Source organism: Arachis stenosperma, chromosome 4, assembly GCF_014773155.1.
Source record: "Arachis stenosperma cultivar V10309 chromosome 4, arast.V10309.gnm1.PFL2, whole genome shotgun sequence".
Taxonomy (NCBI): domain Eukaryota; kingdom Viridiplantae; phylum Streptophyta; class Magnoliopsida; order Fabales; family Fabaceae; genus Arachis; species Arachis stenosperma.
In genome coordinates, this window is record NC_080380.1 from 62,129,659 (window position 1) to 62,138,436 (window position 8,778).

The following is an 8,778-nucleotide window of genomic DNA, read 5'->3' on the forward strand; positions in this document are numbered from 1 at the left end:
CCCTTCGTTTGGGCTTTCCTGTGACTTGGCCGAGCTCTTTGAAAAGAGATCGGGTTGTCCTGACCTGAAGAGGTCGGTCGCTTTGTCTGTAGAACATCCCGGGTCGAACAGCTCGACCCAGGGTATGAACAGGATCCAAGCTACAAATAAAAGTATGAAAACATAGTATGATAAAGCTTCAAAGAGGCCACCGAAATCAACCTCAGAGAAACCATTTTGTTTTCAAAATAAAGTTGCTAAAAAAAAGCAACTAGAGTATCAAGAGTGAATAAAACATCATTCACAAAAAACAAGTTCAAAAGCCTACAAATTGGCCTATTTACACAAATATTCAGAAAAAAAGATCAGCTAAGATCGGGAGCCTTCCCGACAGCATCAGTGCGGGGAGAAGGAGGACGAGTCTGAAGGGGCACAGCATCTACAGTTCCATCATCCCGGTTCAGAATCTGGCAATCCGGATCAGACGTAACGGGAGGAACCGAGGAAGTCGACACCTTAAGAGAAGGTACTGGGGGAGGATCAGCCTCATCATCATCCTGGTCATCAGGGACAATCTTACCATCCCTCACAACATTGTCCAGGCTGATGAGAGTCAAGTCGGCATCAGGAGCAACAATTCGGAACTGCTCCATCAGGTTCTCAGAGGCGGCAGTTACGCTGCCCACAAGGTGACCCTGAAGCTTGCCACAATTGGCCCGAGTAGTTTCCAACTCATCCCAGAGGCGCATTAAATCCCTATAAGCTGAGACATAGCTATCCTTATGCTTCAGGGCCATGTCCTCAGCCAACTTCAAAAAAGCAGCCAGGGCAATAGAGCTGGCCTTCTTACCCTCTAGCTCCTTCTCCACCTTCGCCAACTTCACCTCCAACTCCTCCTTCAGACCCTTGATTCGATCAAATTCTGACTTGGCCTCCTCCATGAAGGATTTTGTGGCATGAATCGGAATCCCCTGAACTGTTCGGAAAATAGCCGCACCCATATGAGCCATCTTCACACTACTTTTGGTGACAAAATCCAGATGCTGAAGAAGAGACACGTCGTCCATGGAAAGCCCACCATAGGGGGCAATTTGCTGGTCAACAAACTCGATAGCATCAAAGTCCGGGGCATCCAGGTTGAAGGGCTCGAATGTCTTTTGCTTTTTTAAGGGAGGGACACCAGAAGCAACGGCAGAAGTATGAGGAGGATCGACCTGATGAAACCGAGGAGTAGGAATTACTTTCCTCGGCCCAAGGAAACTCGGCACAGGAGGCTTTACCGGGATCTGTGAAGATCCCTCGCCGGCCACCTTGGCCGAGATGTTCTAAGCAGCAGTCGCCTTCTTTGCCCTTTTAAAGGCCTTCATGGAGTCACTATTCTTTGACATCTCTGCAAACACAAAAATAGCCACGACAAAGAGTTACAAAAAGAGGAAGAAAAAGGAAACAAGTATAGAAACAAGTCAGACAAATAGACAAACAAATACCCAAAGCAGTTCGAACCAAGGACGGATCATTCAAAAATCTTTTTGTATCAAGATGGGGTGGTTTCCCCAAGAGATCCTCAAGAACAACTACAAAAGCGCGTTCGACATCATCAAGCATCTCCCAAGTGTAGCGAGACACTCTTACATCCTTCTGCCACTTTAGAGGGAAGGAGGGCTCATCATTTTCATCAAGAAAAAAGGGGCGGGCCCCCTCAACAGCTCGAACTTTAAAGAAGTAGTTCTTGAAGTCCTTAAAGGACTCATCATACATCGCAAACACTTTATGGCCCTGGGCGGACCAGAAAGAAACCCAAGAAGCTTTCTTTTTTGAAGAACTGCCAGGCTTGGCGGAAACAAACAAGTAAAGAAAAAAGAGTCTAGGAAGGTGTTACATCTAGTTCACGACAGAGAAGTTGGAAAATTTTAATAAAACCCCAGGAATTAGGGTGAAGCTGGGATGGAGCAATATTACACGACCACAATAGGTCGGTCTCAAAAGCAGAAAAAGGAAAAGTAACATTCAACTGGCTGAAGAAGTATTCATAGGCATAGAAGAAGGGACGCTCCCTCTCATTGGAAGTCGGAAAACAAACTCTCTCATCAGAATCAGGAGCAACAAGCTCGTAATCCTCCTCACGAGCATTGTTACCACAAATCCTATGGCATTTCCTCAGCTCTGTGCAAAATTCAGCATCCACGACAGAAACACACAACAAAACAAGGGAGTCCAGCCAATCGGACATCCCCTCGGGAACTCTGGAAGACATCTCTACAATGTTATTGCGAGAAGACATGAGGCCAACTAATCCTACAAGGAAGAAAAGAAGATAGGGGTTACTACAAACATCTCGGACAAAGGGTGAAAACAACTCGATCAATACTTCTCAAACGAGGAAACAACGAAAAGGAAAACCCCAAGACTCAAACCAAAGACCTGGGGCATCCTTTGGAGGCAGTAACAAAGCAAGGTTTCCAGAAATACACTACAGCTTGCATCCCAGCATTTCTCAAAAAGAATTCAAAAACAACAAACGCTTTTCATCAAAGAAAAACACAGCAAATCATTACAAGCCTACCAAGCAAAAAGCATTCTCAAACATCAAACACGCCGACCAGAGACCATTTAGAGATGCAACCTTTTCAAAGATCAGACAAAAAGCAATCTCCAAAAGTGAGGAACAGATTCAGATTTTCTATCAGTATCAGACAGGAAACAACCAGAAGCAACAGTAAAACCCCAGAAAATCCATAAGAAAAAGATAGGAAAAGCATGTTACAACAAATTCAAGACCACGAAAAGATTCAAACTTTCAAACATGAAAAACCAGAACTTCACCAAAAGACTAAAGACAAAGCTATGAAAAAAGCAAGAAAGCCAGTACCAACCTGAAAAGAGCAACGAGCTTCAAAGAAACCGAAGAGGGAAAACGAAATCTGGGAACGCCTTCTCACAAAGAATGTGAACAAGAGTAATGTTGCAGGAAGAAACGCAAGATTCCAAGCTCCAGAAATGCCAAAACGATGCCGCAAACACAAAAGAAAGCAGAAGTGCGAACAAAAGGTAGAGAGTGGAGAGAACTGAAAAAAGAAGTTACGGAAAAGGTAAAAGGAGAGAAACCGTTTCTAGGTTTTCAAAATCAAAAGTAAAGAGCCTAGGGGAAACGGGGCAATTAATGCTCGAAATTAAAGAAAGCATTAAACCCTCGCACGTTCCCGAAAAAGCGCCGATATAAAAGCGCGCGTCTTTTAGAGGAAACGTTCTACATTCAAAAGCAGCTACAAAGGAATCGACAAAATGCTTGAGTTCGGCTTCACCAAAGAAGGACCAAAATCAAAGACTCGACCTTAAAAAAGAAGACTGAGCTCAAGCAGGGGCACTGTCCATACCCTGGGTCGAGATGACCGACCCGGGATGTTCGACAGACAAAGTGACCGACCTCTTTAGGTCAGAACAACCCGACTTCTTTCCAAAGAGCTCGGTCAAGTCCCCAGGAAAGCCAAAAGAAGGGCCCAAATAGAAGAACACGCCCCAAATCCCAAGGCAGCCCAAGCCTACAGAGAGAAGGGCGGTTCCGTTAAAAGATAAGATGATCTCACTTAAAGATAAGATAAAGATAAGATAAGATAACTAACTTATCTTATCCACAGAAGGCCACATCTCACCATTATAAATACACTGGAACACCCAGGTATAACTGATACTCTGATTCTACTCAATACCTGCTTAATACCCTTGCTAACTTAAGCATCGGAGTCCCTTGCAGGTACCCCCACCCTTCGGGGACAAAGGATCAGCAGCACTTTCAGTCCCACAAGTCGGACACACCAGCTCCGGCCGCTATTCACCTGCCGAACACATTCAGGTAACCCTTGGAATAGTATCTATCTCAACAGTTTCCCAAACTCACTGATGGATTTCCCAGTGACACAGAGAAGAATCCAAGAGAAGAAACAAAGAAAGTAAGGTGGGAAGAATGCAAGATGATCACCACAAGTGATGAGATGAGTGTGGAGGAAGTAGACACACAAACAGAACACCTCCAAGATAGTCCAAAGGAAAATCATGAAGATAGAAACCATGCACCCCAACCTACACACAAGGATGAGCTAAAGAAAGGGGAGACCCTGAACCCATATGCACCCTTTCCCCAAAGGCTCAAAGGTGGTGTAGCAAGGAGAATGTATTCAAGGTTCCTCGACATGTTTGCATCTCTTGATGTAAATATACCATTCATTAAAGCCCTCCAGCAAATGCCATCTTACATCAAATATATAAAGGAGCTGTTGGCAAAAAAGAGTTCATTGAAAGGTAGACAGACAATAAAGATGAACAGGGAGTGCAGTGCTCTCATTCAAACAGAGCCACCCACAAAGAAGAAGGATCCAGGGAGCTTCCACATTCCCTGTGCTATAGGATAGACAATGTTTGATAAGGGACTCTGTGACTTGGGAGCAAGTATCAACTTAATGCCTTTATCCTTCATGAAAAAGCTTCAAATCAATGAGCTAACACCCATAGACGTAATCATCAAATTAGCTGACAAAACTCAAAAATAGGCTATAGGAGTGGTTGAGAACGTGTTAGTGAAGGTTGGGAACTACTTCCTGCCCACGGACTTCGTTATCCTGGAAATGGAAGAGAATCTCATCCACCCCATCATCCTGGGGAGGCCATTTTTAGCCACATCCCGGGCGCTTATAGATGTGGAGCGAGGAGAGCTAGTATTGAGGATACACGATGAACAGCTCACCTTTAACGTTTTCAAACCATTACAAGAAGCAGATCATGATAACGAAGAGTCGAAGGAAGAGCACAATAAAGAGATGATGGAAGAGCCAGACAAGGGAGCACAAACACCACACCTAAGAACTCCTATGGTTAACAAGCAATGTAGTCAGAAGGAACAACAGCCAAGTGTGACCCAATAGAAGCTAGACTTACCAGAGTCATATGGGACAAGCAACAAAATCCCCCTGAAAGAAGGAACCATAAGGAGCAAGGTAACATCAAGGAAAACAAAGAAAAAGGTCCCAAGGGGATGGAGGAACAAGAAAATCCCTACAGAGGACTTCTCTCCAGGAGATGAAGTGGTCTCTGCCCACTTTCCATCTATACCACCTCATCTCTCCACCATTCCATCTTAGCTGCCTCCAGTGTACACCATTAACAAAATCTTGTCCTTAGAACATGTGGAACTTCTTAACAAAGCCAATGGAGATAAATCCATTGTAAGGGGGGAGGACTTGAAGCACTACCAACCACCCTGATAAAGGCCAAACGTCAAGCTAATGACGCTAAAGAAGCTCTTCATGGGAGGCAACCCATGTTCCATACCTTCTCTCTTTATTCTCTAATAGTAGTAATAAAGCAAAGTTCATGGATTCTAAATCAACTTCGACAAACAATATAAGAATCCCTACATGCAGCATATAGTACATGATAAGTTTGGTGTTCAAGGCACACCAAGAGGGCTTGAACACACTCAATGGTATGAGATTCTTTTCGAATCTTGTTGCACCATATGATGACAAACAAGTTTGGTGTTACCAACGTTGCATGCGTGGGAAATTGAGTGGTCGATTGATTTACATTCATGAAAAGCATTTAGTTATTTTAAAAACAAAAGAAAAAAAATTTTAACATTAGCTATTCCACACTTTAATTTTTCCCACAAAAAAAAATTCAATTAACTTTTTGCATTCCTTTTGTCTTGTATAAGAAATCAAAAAGGGTATTGGTGGTTGATAAACCACTATTTTATGGTTTATATTGTGTTTAATTGTGTGGTTTTATCATGATCCTTACCCACTTATTCATTAATTTAGCATGCATTTATATTTCCTTCCTGAAATTATTACATGATTGAAAACTGCTTCCTAGAGACTTTTAATTATGCATTTTAATTCTCCTTTATTCCATTCGATGCCGTAATCTGTGTGTTAAGTGTTTCAAGCTTTATAGGGCATGAATGAGTTGGAGATTAGAAAGGAAGCTAGCAAGAATGGAAGGAACATGAGAAAGTGAGGAGATAACCAGCGAGAAGTGACGCGGCCGCATGGCTCACGCGTTCGCGCGAAAGAGGAGAAATCGCAGTAATGCGGCCACATGACTCACGCGACCGCGCGGATTGGAAAAGCACAAGTGACGTGGAAACATGGACGGCGCGAACGTGTGGCAGAAAAAACGCGAATGACGCGTCCACATGGATGATGCGATCGCGTGACGTGCGCGATCTGCATAATCTACAGAATTCGCTGGGGGCGATTTTAGACCCTATTTTGACCCAGTTTTCGGCCTAGAACAGCAGACTAGAGCCATAGAACATGCAGAAACCAGGGACAACAATTCATTCTAGACAGATATAGTTTTAGATCTAATTTTTACTCCTCCTCTAGGTTTTTCTCTCTACACATTCATAGTTCATAGGATTTTATTTTCCTACCACTTTTTGCATTGGGATACTGAGAAGAGTTATTACCTCATCAAGACTTCGTCATTCTAGTTCATTTTCTTTACTTGGCTTTACTCTTCCATGTCCTTTGCTTTGTTTAATTTTACCATTGGAATATTTTTTGGATTATTTAATACAAGGATTACTTTTATTTTTAATTGATTATTTTGATTTTTATTTACAATGTCTTTCTTTAATTCCTTTTCATATCTTATGAATTTTACATTCACAAAGAGTGAGTAGTTCCCTAACTTGACGGGGAGTTGATTGAAAGGAACCCTTGAGTTGGAAAGCTTAAAAGAAAGATTGTAATTGGGTTCATTGTTGGATTGTCCTCTAGTCACTAACACCAATCCCTTTTAATTAAGTGGGTTGCAACTGGTGAACGGACGTGGCATTCCAACTTGTTTGACTTTTCCTTACCTAGTAAGAGATAACTAAACAGGATAACCTTTAATTATCAATTAATCTAGAGAGTAACCCAACAATAATGGGGCTTCCAACTAATCAACTTCCAGTCAAGGCTTTTATTTACATTATTCAAATTCTCCAATTTAATTTCCTATTTACTCAACTTAAACCTTTTTGAAAACATCTGATTAATAAAATAGCACACTTTTCTGCAACTCGTTGGGAGATGACCTGGGATTCATACTCCCAGTATTTTAATTTTAAATTTCTGTGACACCTTTCTAAATTGATAAGTGGATTTCTGGCGAGTTAAGAACTATACTTGCAACGTATATATTTTAATAATTTTTAATTCGCCAATTTCTGCCTGCATCAATTTTTAGCGCCGTTGCTGGGAAGTTGCAACAGAGTGCTAATTTATTGATTGGTATTTATTTTAATTGCAATTTTTTCTTTTCATTCTGTTACTATGAGCTGTACGTTTCTTTCGTTAAATGACGCGTTCACTTCTTGATCCAAGCTTGCCAGTATTTACCCTAAAATTGAAAGAACTCTTTCACGTATAAGGCAAGCTCGGCGTCGGTGACTCCTCTTTGAGGATGAACCTGAACCGTCATCTAAGGAAGAAACAAGCTCCCTCTCTACTGATCCAGTTCATTTACGTGCAGGTGACATGGCAGCACCCAGAAGAGTCACTATCCAGGAGGAAGGAGCCCCTGATTTTACGCTCCAATTATTCCAGGCACACCACCCAGCAGTAGCTTTAGATTTTGAAATAAAGTCTTCACTACTTAACTTGATGCCCAAGTTTCATGGCTTACCTGCTCAAGAGCCTATCAAGCATCTTAGGGATTTTCAGACTGCTTTTTCTACTGTTAAGCGTGATTGCACTGATGAAATCTCCATTCTGTTGAAAGCCTTCCCGTTTTCTCTGGAGGGAATGGCAAGAGAGTGGTACTACACTCAACCCGTAACAACTGTTTCCAAATGGGATACACTTAGGAGAGACTTTCTGGATAAATTCTTTCCAGCTGAAGTTGCCGATAAGCTGAGGAAGGACATATCTATGATCGTTCAGGATGAATCTGAGACCCTCTATGAATACTTGGAACGCTTCAATAATCTTCGAGACGCATGCCCCCATCATATGATTGACAAGATAGTGTTGCTCGGCTACTTTACACAGGGTTTGAAATCTCAAGATAGGACCACACTGGAAGGTGCTAGCAATGGTTCTATGAAAAAGTATAAGACTACGGAAGAAGCATGGCAATTGATCAGCGACTTAGCTGACTCTACTAGGAATCATAGGCAGAGACAAAGTCGGTCAAGAACTGTTGCAGAGGTAACCACTAGTAAAGAGACTGCTGCTATAGCTCAGAGCTTATGTGAAATGACTAACTTGCTGAAGCAGATGCAACTGAACCAACAACAGCCTCAGCAAGTTCAGCCTTCTCCACCACAGCACAGCCAGCAGTTGGTTCCACAAAGAGTATGTGGAATCTGTGCAAATTACAGTCATCATACCGATGAGTGTCCGCAACTCCAACCAGAAGACAACACTGTAGCAGCCACTTATAACTTTCATGACCGCCCCAATCAAGGGTACAATCAAGGTGGCAACTATAACCAAGGATGGCAGGATAACTCTAACCAAGGTTGGAGAGACAATTCTAACCAGGGTTGAAGGGACATTTATAACAAAGGAGGCAGAGATAATAATGGAAATCAGAGGTGGAATAACAATAACAACTTCAGGCAGCAGAATCAGAATCAGTCCTACAGAGCACCTCATTCAAGACAGCCTCAAGCATCTCAGCAGACCTCTCAGATCATTTACCCCTCTTCATCTCCTACTGATGAATTACTACAAGCCATTGATCGGAGACAACAGGCCAACAACTCCAACAATGGTTTGAATTATACTTTGCAAGCCATTGTCTCACAGA

The 8,778-nt window shown here is 42.4% G+C and overlaps 1 non-coding gene across 1 annotated transcript; it reads right to left on the reverse strand.

Annotated features, from left to right (window-relative positions):
- Positions 1-7,874: 7,874 nt before the first annotated feature.
- LOC130978433 (small nucleolar RNA R71) lies at positions 7,875-7,982 on the reverse strand. The gene has a single exon (XR_009086077.1). It is a non-coding gene; the product is annotated as a small nucleolar RNA R71 (small nucleolar RNA).
- Between the last annotated feature and the right edge of the window lie 796 nt (positions 7,983-8,778).